Here is an 18,023-nt window from a genome sequence, read left to right on the forward strand (position 1 = left end):
ATACAGTGGTCTTGCCTCTGAACCCATGTGGTTGTACAGCTTACTGTAACATGGCAGGTTGAGTACAATTACATATCTCCTAGCTTCTGGACTTTCTTACCAACTCTCTCACTCCACTGGTCACAATATTTTATATTCATTTTGTAGGGAACATTTTCAAATTGATCTGGGTTTCTCTGGTAGAGTTTTGCATATTTGGTGATAGACAATCTATTGTTGCCTATAAAACGGAGAAACGATTCCTCTTCACACCAAATGTTGTTTTCTCACAATTGCAAATTAACTTGATAAAGCAAAAGTACCGCATGTCATTCAACAATTTCCTACCTCTGAGAATTTATGCAGGTTTCCTGAAATATTTCATTATCTCATTGTGGCACTTGCATAAAGAGAATTAGCTAAAGTTATTTGAAGAAAGTGACCACATTTACGTTCACTTATTCTCCATTAGGTTTCTTTTCTGCAGACTGCATAATGAATTATCTGCATTGAACAGTCTGGAAAAAATTCATTAATTTTCAATACAGCTCATTATTTAGCAGAACAATTTAACAAGAGGTGCACTTAATGAAGCCTGGTGATTTACTGACAAAATGGCTGCTTGCTACAAGTCTTTTCTCAGTTTTGTTTTCCATCACTTTCCTCTCAAATGTAATTGTTCTGCAGTTTATCTTGCGTTGCGTTTTTATCTTGTGACGAAATAACAGGCAATGTTACTGGTTATGTTCAAAACAATGAAATGCTTGATTAGTGCATTTTTTCTGGATATTAGAACTAAAATTTAGTTTCAAAGGTTTTTATTGATCAATTTACAATATATTTAGTGAATCATTTTTGTAAATCTCATATAGCTTATGACAGGTTGTCAAAATGAATTAAAACTGTAAGGTATTTGTTTGTGTGTGCTATTCCTGTGATTTCTGATGTTACATTTTCTCCATCCTCTAATATATTCAGCAAAATAAATATGATTAGACCTCTCACCATATCCACCCACCCAACGCTGATGAAGGTGCTCTGTTCTCAGTCTCAGTGTAGAAACAGATTTATAGTGATGTATGAAAAAAAGAAAACAGATGTAATTAGGTTGACAAGGAGTTAGCCATTTAAAAAAATGTACATCCTTTTTCCATTAGGCTCGTCACACAAACCTCAAAACTGCAGTAAATAGGTGTAAAAAGGATTATAAAATGATTTAGGAAAGACTCTCTTGCACAATCATTATGATAATTGTTTTAACTAGAAGCTAGCCCATGGGGTGCATTGCTGATTGATGCCATCCATACATTTCCATTTGCCCAGTTGGCAGCTGGTTAACACAGCTGTTCCTTTTCCCTCAACGTTTCTCATCATATCAAAGCTGAATTTTGAAGCACATTAGTTATTCACTTTTTCAGTGTGCTTGGCTTCTATTCATGACCTACAAGAACCTTCAAGCCTATAAAAACATATCTTCATTGTCAAATAAAAGGTTAGGTGAATCATCATAATGTGTTTTTACTGAAGTATAGTTAAGTGCTTCTCACAAGAGAAACAGGTGCGGTTAGAAAAACAAGACTTTATGAAAGAAGTTCTTCCCTTGTGAAGGGAAAATTTTTACTTGGAAACAGGTCTGTCATCAACATGAGAACAGCATAACAGCATGACTTCCTCTCTTGCCAGCCTCCACATTTTTCCATCACGTTCCTCTTTCGCCTAAATGTTCAAAAGCTGCTGAGAAACGTGGTGGTATTGGCCCGCCAGAGTCTTCCTGTGGGAGTCAGAGAGGAAGCTAATCAAGAGGACACCCATAGAATAAAAAGAAAAAAAATAACTCAGGTATTATGTCCTGTCTCTTAATGGTCATTTACAGGTTCATCTAAAAAAGTAATACATTTTTGTGTAAAAGTGCAATATTTCCTACCAGTCTTCCCTGAAAGTGACGCTATCATTATTAAGAGATTATAAATTATTGCAAATAAAGTAAAACAATTTCAGTTTTATTAACTATGGAGGTCAAGAAAATTTAGTGTACCAGCAAATAAGAATATCACATTATATCAAAAAGAAAAAGAAAGCTTTACGAACTAATCTCCTACTGTTTAAAAGTGTGTACATTAGCACTCAATACTTGGTTGGGTCCCCTCTTGCATGAATTACTGCATCAATGCTCTGTGGCAAAGAGGTGACCAGCCTGTGGCACTGTGTAGGTGTATTAGAAGCACAGTATACATTGATAGCTGCCTTCAGGTCATCTGCCTTGTTGGGTCTTTTGTGTTTCATCTTCCTTTTGTCAGCAGTCTGAAGATTTTGTAAATCTATGGACAGAAAGAAATCTATGTTTCTCAGAGTAGCTCATGGGTAATAACCCATGTAACTTGAACATTTTGCTTGGCTGCATTTTTCGTATGGTTTAACACACACACAAGTTTTGCATAAATGTCAATTATCAGCATTAAACAAATCACTCTTTGGACTTTGATCTGCAAAAAATTCACACATCTTTGCTTCCTGTAATGTTTCCAAGAATGACCTCATTCACAACAGGATGCAGTCTCCACACATCCATCAACCATCAGCACTTTTCCCCAGCATGAGGTCAGTAGTAAGAAGTCTTCCTGTTAAAACACCTCCACAAGCTATGAAGTGTTTTGATTGTAGCATTTAAACCCTTAAGTGTCATGAGGACATTGTTGTCCTCAAAGGCCTACTGGATGACATGTAAGCATTTTCAGGGAGACAGTTCAGGTTAAAGCCTCCAAGTATCTTCTAATAAATAAAATTTTTACCTTTTTAATGTTTTGTTCTTATTCAAAATTTTTACATTAGATATGTATGGGTTTTTTTTGTAAGGAAAGTGATCCTTTATGGTCACAAGAACAGGCAAGCATGCTCTATAGTTTTTCAAATAGCTCTACAATATAGAGGCTGATTAGGATTTATTTTTTTATATATTCTAGATTTTTGGGGTGCTCAAGGGGGTTGGCTATAAAACATTATGATATTTGCCTTTTAAAAGGAGCAAGACATATATTGAGTAAATCCACTTATGTAGGAGTAGGACATTGCAGAGTGACATAAAAACTAAGATAGAGGACACGGACTTTGACGTTTAGACACTGAAATGTGGTTTGAAAAATAACAGCCAGTCATTAACAGCAACTGGGACGTTGTAACAAGTCTAACTAAAAAACACAATGCCGCAGCCTTTCGTTCCAAAAAAAGCAAAAATAAACTCCAATAAAGGCTGTGGGTGGTAACGGGTGGTTTGGGATTTGTACGCACTTTTACTGATTCATTTATTGTTAAAGTTGAAATAAAAGGTCTTGTAACTTAGTTGAAATAAAAAAATACTCTCGATTTAATGTTCAAGTGTTCAAATGTTCAAGTGTTCAAATGTTCAAGTGGTCAAAAAAATCATTCTCCAAAAGCCTCCCGTCCACCCCAGACATTCACCAAACAATCTACCAAACAATCCACACCGCACCCAGCACCCGGTGTGTTCTTAATCGCTCTAATTGGTGGGCGGGTCTAACAATTAACAATGTAATCTAAATAATTCCAAATATGAAAATGAATTACAAATTTTGAATCTAAATTAACTTAAATATATTTCCACTACACAAAGAACAAAACAAAATTGGTAGAAATTATAAACTACAAAACTTTTACATAAATGGCCACGACACACAACTTGTGTTAAAGCAGTAGCAAAATTTTATTTCTAATCTGTCAACTACTTAGCTGGAGGACTTGAACATTAAACAAGGATGAGGGAGAAGAATTCACAAACAACATTTTTGGTTTCCTACTTGTACTGACCTATATTTATAAAGGTCTTCTGGATTTATGACACTTCACTTTGGCTTACAGTACAACCAACTTTTTCTATAATTTAGTCTTTTATGACTGGCCCCTCTGTACAGTACCCTGAGTATCTGTGCCTCTGGTCTTCATGACTGTTTTTCCTCTTGTACTTGCATTTAACACCACCACGTCTCTCTATTATAGCTGCACTCTGAAGATATTTCTTGCCTTTTAACTAAGGAACTCCAAAATTACAAAGTTCGCTAAAAGTCTTAAACTGAGAAAACTTTTTAATTGCTGGATTTATCTACACAGCTGCAGAGACTACAGTAACTTTTCCATAGCAGTCTCCCTTTTGACAAATGGCCAAAACTATTTCAGAGCTGAAAGTCATTGTACGGGCCGAAGAGAGCCCTGAAAGACTTATCGTAACTATTACATATGTTTTATGACATCTACTGACAGCTTTGGCGCATTTGTAAAGAACCATTCCCAGTTTAGCTTTCAGTATCCACACTTTTTATTACTAATGAGAAAATCCTCTACAGTAGTTTGGCCTTGAACAGTCGATTGGGGAAAAAGTGTTAATGTAAACTTGGCTGCGAAAGCCTTGCATCATCTTCATACAGATTGCAAATGTACAGATGGAGAGCCTGCAGGAATTATACAAGTTGCTGCATCGGCACGTGCAGCATCATCTATTTGAAAAGCTCCTTCCTTCAGCAAACAGATAATATATGCAACATATAAGCAGCTGTCTGTTCCTTGGAATAAACAGAAGGATAATCAGGATCCACAAACATAGCCTGGTGTTTACCTCACTGCAGAAGGTGCATATTTTGGCTGGTTTAATGACTCACACAACCTGACAGTAACAATAGCTGCTTCCCAAGCCACTGCTCCATTCTCCATGCTAAAACTCTCAGTGGGACAAAACGACTGTGGAGCATGTTTGTATTCATCACCTCCTGAATAAAGCATTAGTGTATGGAAGTGTTAGGCAGGCACACTTAAATGAAACATATTGGAACAAGAAAAAAATGGAGGCTTAATACTTGATTCTTTTTAAATGATTTTTGTTTTTGCATTTTTGATTAACTGTTCAGTAAAGGATAATCTTTTAAAGTTGAATAACATAAATTAAGATAAACTACTACAAAAATATTAGAACATTATCAAAAAATTATTTTATAATTCAATTCAAAATGAGAAAAATAAAATTTTTGGTTAAGACAATTAGTTGAAAAAAAAATTTTGTTTTTACAACTAAATTGGTTTTATTGATTCATAAAATTGAAGTGTGATTCCCTGTAAGCCACGAATAATTTGAAATGCATCAATATCCTAATAAATCTGTAGATGAGTTTAGCTTTTTGATTACAACTTCTGAAAGAAACATACTTTGTTATAACATTCAAATGTAATATTAAGCCTGGTTCGGTTCTGCTATATTACTGATACAGTTCTAATTTGTCAAGGCCATATAAGCTTAATTTCTTTTAATAAACCAGATGTTTTGCAACAAATAATTAACTAGCTCTTCATCATCTAAAAATGTTCATTATAATGAAAGAGTTTGTTAAAAATAGCCAGGAAGGAGATAAGAATTAAACATTTTGGTCAACATGCCTTTACTGAAGAAGATGCTTGTGTGTCGAATACTAAAGGACAGAAATATGCAAAAATTCAACAGTGGAAATATGGATACTGTTTGAGTGAGCAGCTCATTCACATCACAAAGAGAAGCAGAGGAGTGGGAGTTATGTTTCTTTTCCCTCTATGTTCTTCCTGCAGCTCCAATCTTTTGTTCTGATCTGGGTCTCCCACTGTTTTCCTCCACATTGTCTAAATACTTAATATCTTGCCTGGTGTTGTTTAAGGCTTGTGACCTAGACTTTGATCAAACATATTGTCATTGATTTGCTGCTCCAGCAGAGCGCCCCATTGACTGTTTCATCACAGAGGAAGAAGCAATGAAGATAGGCTTATTGAAAGAAGACAAACTCTTAAATAATGCACCATCAGCTCTTGTTCAGCAGTCGTATCATTATTAAAGACCCTACAATGAGAAGTTTCATCATTATGAGCTGGTCCGTGCAGCTATGCATTTATAAATCCATGCCAGAATAAAATCATACGTTGTTTGTTTCTGTGTCTGTACAGCAAACTATTGAATGTGTTGTAAGTTACTCAATAAAAACCAATGACACACCAGCTTTGATGTTGAAGCCATGCTCCCCACAACTAGGACTATAAATTTTCTATAAAGAGGCCTAAAAACAGAGTCAGGGTAAATGCTGCTGCTGCGATAATCCTTTGGGTAATCATTTACATTTGATCACTACACATGAATATGAATGCTGCTTTGCGTCCTTGAAAACACCCCTAACTTACTGCAAGTTTGCAGGGGTAGAGGGACTGCTGTGAATATTGTCTCCACTACCTCTTCAATGTCACTGCTATTCAAACAGCTTATTTAAACCTCCAGAAAAATGACTAAATGTCACATGGAGTCATGTGGGACGTGTTTGTTGTGTATTACTCAGTGTAAAAGTGACACAAGTGAGGCAGAAGAAGGAGAAATGAAGGAGAAAGGGAATCACACCACAACACAATGCAAAGAGGGAGTTTCCAGATGGCTAGTCTTGTGCTGGGGAATGAGCATGTGCACTCGTCCTGTGAAGGGTTAGAGTGAAGCATCGAGCTGCTAGAAGATGGACTTGGCAGAGAAAATGTGCTTCTGCACATGGCTAATCCTAAGAAAGGCTAACAATGTTTAGTGAAGCATACATGCATTCTGTGAACATCAATTTTCAAATCTTACTCCTGATTCTGCACCACATTGAGGTCTGGACACCGACTGAGCCCGTCCAACACATTGATCTGCTTTGATTGAAACCATTTCCTTTCAGCTCTGGGTGTATGTTCTGGTGAGCAAAAGGTGAGCTTTCGTCTAAGTCCAAGGATGTTTTTTTTTTTTTTTCTGGATTGACTTGTTTTAAGCCGTTTCCATCTTTTAATCCGCTATGACCAACTTCCCGATCCCTGTTGAAGAAAGCTTCCCCACAGCATGACTGCATGATTTCATATATTATGTACTGTCTTGTACTCTTTGTCATTTCTAGTATTTTATCTCTACCAAACGTGCTATCTATTTCTATCTGATCAAAGCACTTTCTTCTACTTGTTTACTGTGTCCCAAGGCCATTGTAAATGGCAAATGGGAATTTTTGCTACTTTTCCCCCTCAGCTTCTTCCACCTAACTTGGGGATCTCTGTAATTTCTCCAGAGTTTATCCAGAGGCATCTTGAGTGCTTTTGTGATTAAAGCTTTAAAAATAATATAGAGCTTCAATGTGTCAGCTTGAGCTCGATCTCAAAAAATGTTAAAAGTAAGCCATGTCTAACTGTGCAATGGAAGATGCTTTACTGCATAAATTGTCACAGCAAAATCACCTCAAACAGATCAAGATATCAGTCCAACAATAAATGGATAGAAGGTAATGGGTATTAATGTGATAATTATTGAAGTCAGATTCAATAGCAGATGGGGAAAAAGAGATAGCAGAATTAACACTCACCATTGGGCAAATGAGGACAAAAATCTTTCAGCCACTGGAGTTGCAATAACTGCACACTATTTTCAAGAAAATATCCGATACTGTTTGGTATTTATTACAGGATATCTTTGGTCACACACGGTACCTAAAATTTAAGTTACTCACCAAAGACTTTCTCACAATTCTTTCACAACAAAAGATTTTGGCTTACGGTGCCTTTAATCACACTACGTGAACCCGACCCTTTCCTCTCCTTTTTTGGCCCGTCACTTTATTTGGACGGCCATGGTTTGCATTTCTGTATAAACTACAAGAAAAAAGGATGTCAGAAGCAAATTTAAAATTCTGTTTGTGTTAAGTATAATGACAGAAATTCAGTTAAAACCAACCCATGTGGAATTCAGATCCCAGCAGGATATTGAGGGAAGTTAGAAGAAATTTTGAAGATCAAGTAAAAGTGTGAAATAGAGTTAATCTCTGAAAATCTGAAATGCAAAAACAAGTCTCTTAAGGACCAACATGCAGCATTTTAGCTTTAAAATCACATCTTGCTGTTTCTTGTAACAACATACAAAGATAAACTGAATGTTTAAGATTTACTTGCTAATGTTTGCTTGTAATGCACCAGATTGATACTGCAAAGTCTCCTGAAAATTGCCTGTGCCATTGCCATGTCCTCAACCTCCATCGCCTTGTTGGAGTCGACAAGATGGCAACAACTAAGCACTTCTGTAGTATAAATCTGTGAAATGTCAACAACTGGCATGCAACAGCACAGCCATAAACAACCATCCTCCACTGTGAAGACAGAAGTGCCAAGATGTACAAGGTGGCTGTTAATGTTAATTCAGTATTTTGAAGCGTGGCCAACACGGATGGAATGGCTTTGTTCACTTCCACTGCTACCATTGCTAAAACTACAGACAGACTACAATTCTAAACAGTGCAGAAAATCGATGTCATTGTTCAGATAGAAAATCTACCAGAGACAATACAAGTGAAGAGGAGGAAGTACAGATTGTGCTGTAAGCCAGATTTTATTTGAGCAGAATTGCACAGTTGGGCAATGGCCAGGCTAATGAAAGGGTAGCCTTGAGTAAAACTGAAGAGCTTCTTGAAAAAGATTCACAAGCCATAAGAAAAACTCTTGTCATGTGTTGTCAGTAATGCAGTGTTGCTTTGTCCTCCAACAGATCCAATAAAAAGAAAGTTTGTAATTCCATCAATCTGTGTTTTCTTTTTTTCAAATACAGGACTTTCCACATCTAAGTGGAGTCACTCAGCCCAGAAATATCTCTATTAGAAGCTGCAAAAGGCAGTTCATGTAGAGTGCATACACCAAGCATGAAGTTAAAGGAATTGCCTCTTGACCGCCGAGATAGGATTGTCTTGAGATATGAATCAGGGGAAAGATGCAGAAAACTTTCTGCTGTTTTGAAGATCCCACGGATCTTGCGTCCATCATTCATATATGGAAGAAGTTGGAACCACCAGGGCTCTTCTTAGAGGTGGCGGGCTGACTAAGCTGAGGGACAGGGAGTAGGGGGTGATGGTAGGGGAGTTGGAGGTGGGGATTTAGCCACGGAAGACAGAGAAGACAGGTGAGGCACTAATTAAAATGAAAACGTTGCAAACAATGATAAGAGCATATCAATTTGACTTCTATAAATGTGTCTAAATGTGTCTTTTTTATTGGGTATATTAACATTTTTCAATTTCAAGTCAATATTTGCTAAACTGCATCAAGGTTTCTGTGCAGTGGTGTCAGTACAACCATAGAAGTTATAAACCAAGTATCTACCTACAGGGAAGAAACTGACCACAGTTTCTGGTGAAGCGCCAGGACTTTGCTACAAAGCAAATTTTCCCTTTGGGTCATAACTCAGTTAAAGCTAAAACCAAACATGCAACAACGCCACATTCATGCTGTTTGCTCATAATGTGGGAAATAATACTACGATATGACTGAAACCAGAAACATGAGACTCTTGAGTCACGGCTCTACCTAGTTCCCATGAGTCAAACCAAGGACAGAGAGCCCCCAGCGGACTGATCACAATGCACACCTCTACTCGCTCAGTCACATTTTTGATGTATAAGCTTCTAAAGAGCTGAGCGTGGAATGGGCCCTTTGTGCGGAACAAAGTTTTACAAAGAACACTGTTGAATAATATCTGCTGGGTATTCCCCAGGAGTCGGGGGGTGTCACACACGACAGACATTCACACACACATACCAAAATGGACAAAGACAAGGGCTTTTCAACTAGAATCGTGTGCAAATATTCTCTACACTTGGAATTTAATGTACCCTCAGTCACCCACTTCCTTTCTCCCGTCCACTCTCTTGTGACAGAATATGCCCTTTGTTCCATGTTCTAAGAGAGAGGGTTGAGGCGCTGGGCTGCTGGGGCTCTGGGAACAGACATGAATAAATGGACTGTCCTTCATTGAAGCCCGAGGAGAGCAGCCAAACACCCTAAGCAGGAGATCTTACATCAGTTATCAAAGGACATTTTTGGGGGAAAAAAATGAAATTTCTACCAATGCAGTCTGTTTACAGGAGCTCAAAGCTCCACATGCATTTGCATGAGCTGGCTGTGAACACCGTCTGGTAAACCTGAGAATCCCAATGTCTGGACTCCAACTAACAGCAATTTCGTCTGGATCCCGTCCACACCTTATTTTTAGGACATTATTTTCATGTATTGAAAAACAAGCGCAGGATTTCAAAATTGGCCCAAACAAACAAAAGAACACATGGAATATCAAAGGAGTCGTAATATGTGGAGTTGATCAAAAATAATGTTAGTGATGTTTGCAGTAAAGTTATGATAAAAGATGATTTGTGTCTGTTCTGTGTGATGTGACGTGTTCAGCCAAGGCTAAACCGACAGCCATGACAAAGAGACCAGACCTAAATACAACATGATGCAGGAACACTAGTCAATATAACCACAAAGACATGCAAAAAAGATCAACAAGTCATATAAGAAAATAAAGAAAATGCTTTCTAATGTTGCTTTTATTGTAAGCAACATGCACATTAGTCTCTGAAATAAATGATTGAGCTCTTCCTGTTTTGGTTCCTAAGGAAAGAAATATATCATATGTTCATAGAACATTATGGGTTTAAAAAAAAAAGCAAACCCAATGTTGGAACAAAGACGACTGTCCAGAAAGTTTCTAGGGCAAAGAAATCTGCCACTAAAATTACAAAAAAAATACCAAACATCCCCAAAACGTTTCTCCACCAGCACCATCAAGACCCTTTTTTTTTATCAGTAGAGGTTACTTAATTTTAAGTAAAATCATTACACACTTGTGGTAAAATTGAAACAAAGACTGTATACAAGGACCAGAATTGCACTGAAAGTGTCTCCACATCCATAATACACTTAAAGAAATAGATGATACCATGGACAAAGAGCATGAGCAGTTATTAAAACACAGTCTGTCAGAGCAGAAAGTGAACATTTCATTTAACAAAGCTACTCTAAGGAAGCTGCTCTGTTTTTGCATATAGTACATTATTAGAACAAGCCCCCCTTTGGGTTCAGTACCTAAAATAGAAAACTAAATTGCATATAGGCTTTAAAACATTAAGAAAAAAAGCAACATATTCCCATTTATTCACCCAGAAGGCCTGTATTCAACACTTTGCTTGCACAGTGTGGAGTTAGTCTTACAGTGTTGCACTGCCACAGTATGAAATTTTGAAACATTTATTCCCCAGTAAAACCAATGTGAACTCTGCTTCACGAGCCACTTACATCATACTGAATGAAACAATAAAAAGTTCTTTTGGCTTTCTTACATGTTTTACAATAAAGAAATTAATTCTACGAAATGGTGCTCAATATGTAAATTCATATACAGGTACTCTCCAAAATAGAATGATTTATCTATGGAAGACAACCGTCAGGATCTTGCAACAACAACAAAATAAATAAATAAATAAATACTTGGATTGGTTTGTGTTGTGGAAGAAAAGGTGAAATTACTCAATATTGAGTATGAATACGAGTATGAATATTTATTCATATATTGAATAAACCTTGTAGGACAAGCTCTCTTGTCAAACAAGAGAGCTTGTAGGACAATCAATAATGAAGCAGGTCTGGGTGAAAAGCTCTGCCAGGCAGAGACAACACATCAGTTTTATACCAGGGATAAGGAATTCAAAACAAGGGGCGAGACAGTCTGGTTCTGATGCAGCTGTAGAAAACAACTCCCAACCTTGTACATGTAACCCAAGTAGTTCTTTTGGTGAGAGTTCACAAGCATTTAATATAACATGACCAGCAGATGTTAACTTGTAGTAATCTTCCAACGAGAAAGTGGCTGAGAGGCTGAGAGTTTTTTTTTCTAGTAATGCTGCCATGCTAACATCAGTGAGATCTGTGAAGTCTCACAGTTTGGAGTTTTGTGACTCAAATAACCTAAATAAATGCAACTCAGAATAATCTGAACCGTTTTTTCCTCAAAACAGGAATATCCATGAACATCCTATGTATGCTTATTGAAGGTTGAATAACCTTTGTCTGTATTTAACTCATCAAATTCAACAATAATATAAGATTTGTAACTAATGGTCCCATCCAAATTTAGAGTAAACTAAGTCTTTGAAAATTAGGATAGGTGGTTAGACTGTTTGATTCATTCTGACAACCTTTCAAAACATATTTAGAAATCAGGAGATATCTTAATGTTAATGTATGACAGTAAGAGAGGTTTTTAATGATTTTCAATGCATTTAAGATGAGTTAAAATAGATCTGTTTGCTTCTTTGAAAAGCATGCAGAGATTACCTTTGCAGTAAGTTTGCTGTATTAATAGCATTTAATTAAACCTGCTACAATTTTAATCTGGTTATTTTAATATTTGTATCAGTTAGCAACTAATATTTATTTTTTTAAATCACAAAAGTACACAATGTGCATATAAAAAGGAACAACAATGCAAGATGCATTTTACATACTTCTATCCCTTGTTGAGCTAGCTCATCCAAACAAATAGCTCAATCACAGTAGAGGTCGCTGTGTGCAATACTCTTTAAATCACTTATTGAATGAGCACATCTTTTACTACATGGTTATAATTTACTGAAAAAAAGAGAGCTCTTTACATAGAGCGTGATTAAGGGGCCTTTGTGTTTTTCTTTTTTTTCTATGTCTAGTGGTCTACTGTAGTGGTCGTGCTGTGCGCTCTATCAGTACACTCACATGCAGACACGGATATACACACACTGCCAGGCAACTCTCTTGACAATGAAGTGTTCTAATTAGTGTGAATAAACAGTGGACTTGAACAAAGAGCTTGTTTAAAGCTAATACGGCTTCTGCCGTGATTGATCTGTTAGTTCTGGTTTGAGAAAAGGTCACAAAGAGATAAACATCAACAACTCTAGAGAATACTGCCTAGAAAATAACAGCGGAAAAGCTGCAGATCCACCTGAGTGTTTGAAAAGTGCTCTATCATTAAAATTGAAGGATTGATTTATGGATTGAAATATGCAATACGACAACTTAATATCTGATTGATGCTAAGAACAATTTTATCATTTATTCAGTTCCAATGCTGTAGCAGTACAAGAATGCATTTTACTAATAGTTCGAGATGCAGAGAATGCAAATATAATATATGTTGAGATACAGGTCAGACAGCTTTTGCAAGTTTTCTGGTAAAAAAAATAAAAAAACTTTGATCGTAAATAACTAACTTGGCATTTCTTCCACTTTTCTATTCTTAACAGAACATTTCTCTCACTCTTTCAGTGGTTTCAAGAATTTATGTTGCCTTAATGAAAGAAGCAACATTTTTTTCTTGTATTTGTTTCTCCTAGAGCAGAGCACAATATTACTTCAAGCATCATGTTAAATGTTTTATTTTGGAGTTTATAGGTTTAGAAAAATACCACCCTGCAGCTGATTTAAAGTTGGCAGCCAGTCAACATTTTTCCTTCTTTGGTGCACAAGCATGTGGGATTAGAATATTGCCACACAGCAGTTTATATGTGCTGTTTTAACCTCCTCCATAAAAACAGACACATATTACAACATATTAAAAACTTTACATAAACGGTAATTTTAAAAACCTTGAAACGATTCCTAATATAATATTTTAAGTATGTGTTAGTCTTTTTTTAATTCTTAAGGTTTTATTTTTAGAGCTACAAGAGTTACAACAAACTGTGTAAGTAGGTTAAATTGACAACTTATAATCTTAACATATGTAGCTAATTAACAGCTATATAGAGATGTAACTATCAATGGGCCAGAAATTGGATTCATACTTTTGTACCAATTGACTGCCTCTGATAGGTAAAAATCAGGTCAAATGCAGAAAAAACAGATTTTTCTCCGGATTCAATAATTGCATCAAAATGAATCGCCACTATTTTGGTCAATAAATTCATCATACTTCCAGGCCCTTTTTTGAGTTTAGAAAAAACAATGACTAGATTTACTAGATTGGGTACATATGATGTTATGAATAAATCAGAATAATTTTGATATCTTTTATCTTCTATAAAATTTCAAATACCTAATTCTATAAAGGAACCTGCAGCAAATGTTCAATCTTTTATGTTTTATTGAAAAAACAAAATTGGTATTTTTCAGCATGTGACAGTGATGCAGCAAATGACTTAAGGGAGTTTCATTAAATCAGAATAGTGATGTCATGTGGATAGATCATAGGAACTGTATGACATATGTAATATCAGTAAACGTGTTATCAGCAATAACAGGTATATGAATATCAGATATCAATATCAGCCTAAATCTTCATAATGGTATAGCCCTAAATATAAAATTAATTTAATTGAAGCAAATCTCGTTAAATACACACATTTTTCATGATGATGGAACTAGTAGTGAATTTTATTGGATGATACACTTTGATCTTAAATCCCTGAGCAAAGTACAAAGCCAGTTCCTTCAGCAGAATTATTTCAAACGTTCATAGGTCAGAATGAATGTAGACCTTTCAGTAATAACACTCCCAGTTCCTCAGGCAGAACTACAACAAGCATAACAAATGAATGCCTGTGCTTTTAGTAGTGAACATACAAAATGTAGAACTTTAAGGTGTAAACTCAAAATAGTAGGGAACATCTGAATGAACTGCATGCAAGACTATTGAAAGCTGAAGATTTTTTTATGAATTTTTAAGCAACCTCAGAAGCCTTTTCAAAAATAATGGGTCAATACACAAAACAGAAAAATATTAAAATTAATTACATAAACTCTAATGTTTATGGTCCAGGATTTGTATGCCTGTGCCTTTGGGCAAAAAAACAAAGAAACAAAAAAAACTTTCTCAAGTACTGATGCTGAGGATAGAAAAAGCTGTGAGGCTTGCAAAACTGCATTGATTATAAATGAGGGAAGTGATATAGGGAAGTGGAAACGGAGATGTGGAAGTTATGGAATAGATGAGACAGTGACTGAGAGGAACACCGGAAATAAACATGACATATGAATATTAAGAAGCAGGGAAAAATAGGATGCAAGGAGGGGAAATAGATGGTGAGGGAAGGAGAGATTATCTTCCCTGTGTGGATGGGAAGGCTAATCCTTAACATGGAACAGATTAGGTGCATGACACAAAATGCACATTTATGAGGCAGAGCCGTCAGCTAAGGAACACTGCTTAAAAGGATTGCACACAAAAACACATCCTGCAGAGAGTATGATAGTACTTCATATAAAAAACTCACACAACCTTCTTTTTTTAATACCATGGCAAATGAAAAGAGGATTAAACATGGGTTTTGCAAAATGTAGGCAACTAACATTAGCACCTTTAAAGGAAGTCCTGGCATTCTCTAAACATACAGTTACCTGGTTATATTTACAAAAACCAACAGGCATTAATCTGAAACAATAAAAAATTCAGTGCTTCTGGCATAATTAAAACTCTGGAAGCTTGATGCAGTCAAAAAAAAAGACAACAGACAAAAACATGGTTAAAGAATCCAGCTTCCCTTTATAGCACTGATGAATATGTTCCCTAATTATCTCATGTTCAAAATAACAATATCCCGTTTGTATTTTCTGTTTAGTCCATGAAAATTAGGGCGAGAGAAGCAACAGGATTTCTAGGGAATTATATACACCCATAGTGCCATCTAGTGTCTCTTGAAAACACATGAATACAGACCAGATCCCAGCCAGATTAGGTCAGGTGTAACGAAGTCAACTCAATGTTAGAGCAACCTCTACAAAGCTCAAGTAGGATTAATGCTGACACAAAAATATAAATTAAAAGGACACGGAAAAACAAAAATTCAAAGGAGTTTTACATCGGAGGAAAGTGAGGAAAGAGCTGCCGTTACTAAAAAGGAAAGGCCATCAGCTGTCCTCACAGCAACTGACATATGAGGATAAATAATTAACAACATATAACTAAAATGATTTAATATGTGGTACATTATGAATCAAATCATGAACTCATTAAGTCTGATTATAACTTTTTATTTGATCAGCGAGTCAAAACGATAATCACACAGATAATTTATTCTAATTTAAATATTTTAAAGCTCTCTGCTTGAGATGAAATCCTAGTTGGAGATTAAAAAAGGAGATGGCTCAACAGGAGCGGAAAATGTAAATCATTTAATTTACCTCCTGTGAGTTTCAAGATGTTAATCGAAGTGAAGATACATCGTTTGACAAACCACAACCGTATGACTGACACACAGCCATGAACAAAGTATATTGATAATAATGTGAATGTATTTTCATCAACCAGTGCAAATCAGTTGAAAAATCTAACACAGTAAAGGACTGTCACTGCATCTGCATAATGTAAAAACAAGCAACCATGAAACAAATCTATGCCACAGCAAGATTAAAATCAGAAACTACGCATAGAATCTATGCACTAAGCAAAAGTGTGACATGTATATATAACATGGAGTGAGGAAAAAATACAGTTCTGTCAGAGAAATCAGTAAATTCCACATCTTTCCTCATTTTTACGGCAGTATTGGATAGCAGTGCAATATATCTGCTGTTGCTGATGAAATTCAATATACAACAGATGAAGGGAGCCACGTCCTGTAAAATCTATTACCAAGCACAGCAGAAAGACTGCAGCTTTGCGTGTCGATTTGAGTGAATACTCCATAACAGCGTACACACTGAATAAAACAAACTGTCCCTTTCTCCCCAGATCCTCTAAAGAGTTGCTTCAGGACGTCTGAGCTTGTTTCTCCATCTGCTTCACTTCTCCTCTCTCCTTCAGGCTGCATCCATCTCCAGTGTGTGCTCCCCTCTCCGTCATCAGCTCTAAACAAGATTACAGCTGCCGCTTTTTAGCTAAATAAATTCTTGCTAACAGTAACATCTCATCAGCCAAGACTTAATAAAATAGTTCTTATCACTATTTAGCTATCTGCAGCCAAATAGTTTGTCTCATCACTTAGTTACAAATTGATGTGCTGCTGAGACAGCTGATAATTTTTTTCAGAGCTTTCATAGAAATCTTTGATTCTATAAATCTACAATTTATTTTATTTTATTGTTTTAGATTTTGTCACATTCTAACGTTAAATGTACAATGTGACAGTGTGTTATTGGGATTTTCATGTGATAGAACAAGTGTTGCATAATTGTGATATGTGGTTTTCCAAGTCATGTGTAGAATAACATTAATTCTCCTCCCAAAGCAAATAATTTAGAAAAACACCGTTCACAGCAATTACAACTATCTTTTGACATGTGTCTCTAACAACTATGTACATTTGGTTTAAGCGTAGTCTGACTGGATGAAGAACATCTGTAAACATTTTCAAATAGTTTTGTAACAGAACTGCCCTACATGTAGACCTGTCCATCCTTCCATCAACTCTTCTGTGGTGGGAAAAAACCATGCCAATAGGATGATTGAGAAAGATGTGGAATGAATCTCTTCATTTTTCAGTGATATATCTCAAACCTGAAGCCCTGTTTGCACAGCCAACCTCAAGGCAGAATATCATCAGTTCTAACAAGTCAAAACATTATGTCTCATACATGTGTTTTATGAATAGGATGTTTTAATTCTACAAAACATTGTAGACTCACCTAAAAATACCATCAGTGATTTATATAAAGGCAATATATAAATGTGAGGAACAGAACTGCTAGAAATGATCTCCCCATGTTCTCTGGATTTCTCTAACACAGGTTGTTATATTTAAATTGACAGTAGAATTGAGTGCTCAGATTGTGAATTTGGACTGATGACCTGTCCAGTACGTAACCTGACTTTTGCCCAGTAACAGCTGGGAAAGGCTTCAGCACATCTGCAGGACTGAACAAGACAAAGTGACTGTGAAAAACGAACTAGTGACTTCTTCTAGAGTAATATATTTTCTAAGTCGACTCTCCAAGGAGATTATTTCACTTTTTTTTTTATTCAGAACTCTTACCAGATCTATAACAGGCTTCAATTGAAACTGGGTCAAAATATTATTTGCAGGCAGGGTGAGAAAAAGATACAACATATTTTAATTCTTTGTAGCAAAAAAAATGCTCTGATTTGATGACAGATTTTTTTGTTTTTGAGAACAATCCAAGCCATTTCAGGCTCCGTTTTTCATCCCTGTTGGGTTTCTTGAGAGGGGCTTGAAAGAGATTTCCGACCTGTCATTAATTATTTGCACCTCCATTGTCAGCTAAATTCAGAG

At 36.1% G+C, this 18,023-nt stretch overlaps 1 protein-coding gene across 2 annotated transcripts in view; it reads right to left on the bottom strand.

Moving 5' to 3' along the window:
* The window catches only part of mid2 (midline 2), a 154,311-nt gene that overhangs the window by 123,788 nt on the left and 12,500 nt on the right, over positions 1-18,023 (bottom strand). The gene's annotated exons all lie outside the window — the stretch shown is intronic.

This window comes from Xiphophorus couchianus, chromosome 23 (genome assembly GCF_001444195.1).
Source record: "Xiphophorus couchianus chromosome 23, X_couchianus-1.0, whole genome shotgun sequence".
Taxonomy (NCBI): Eukaryota; Metazoa; Chordata; class Actinopteri; order Cyprinodontiformes; family Poeciliidae; genus Xiphophorus; species Xiphophorus couchianus.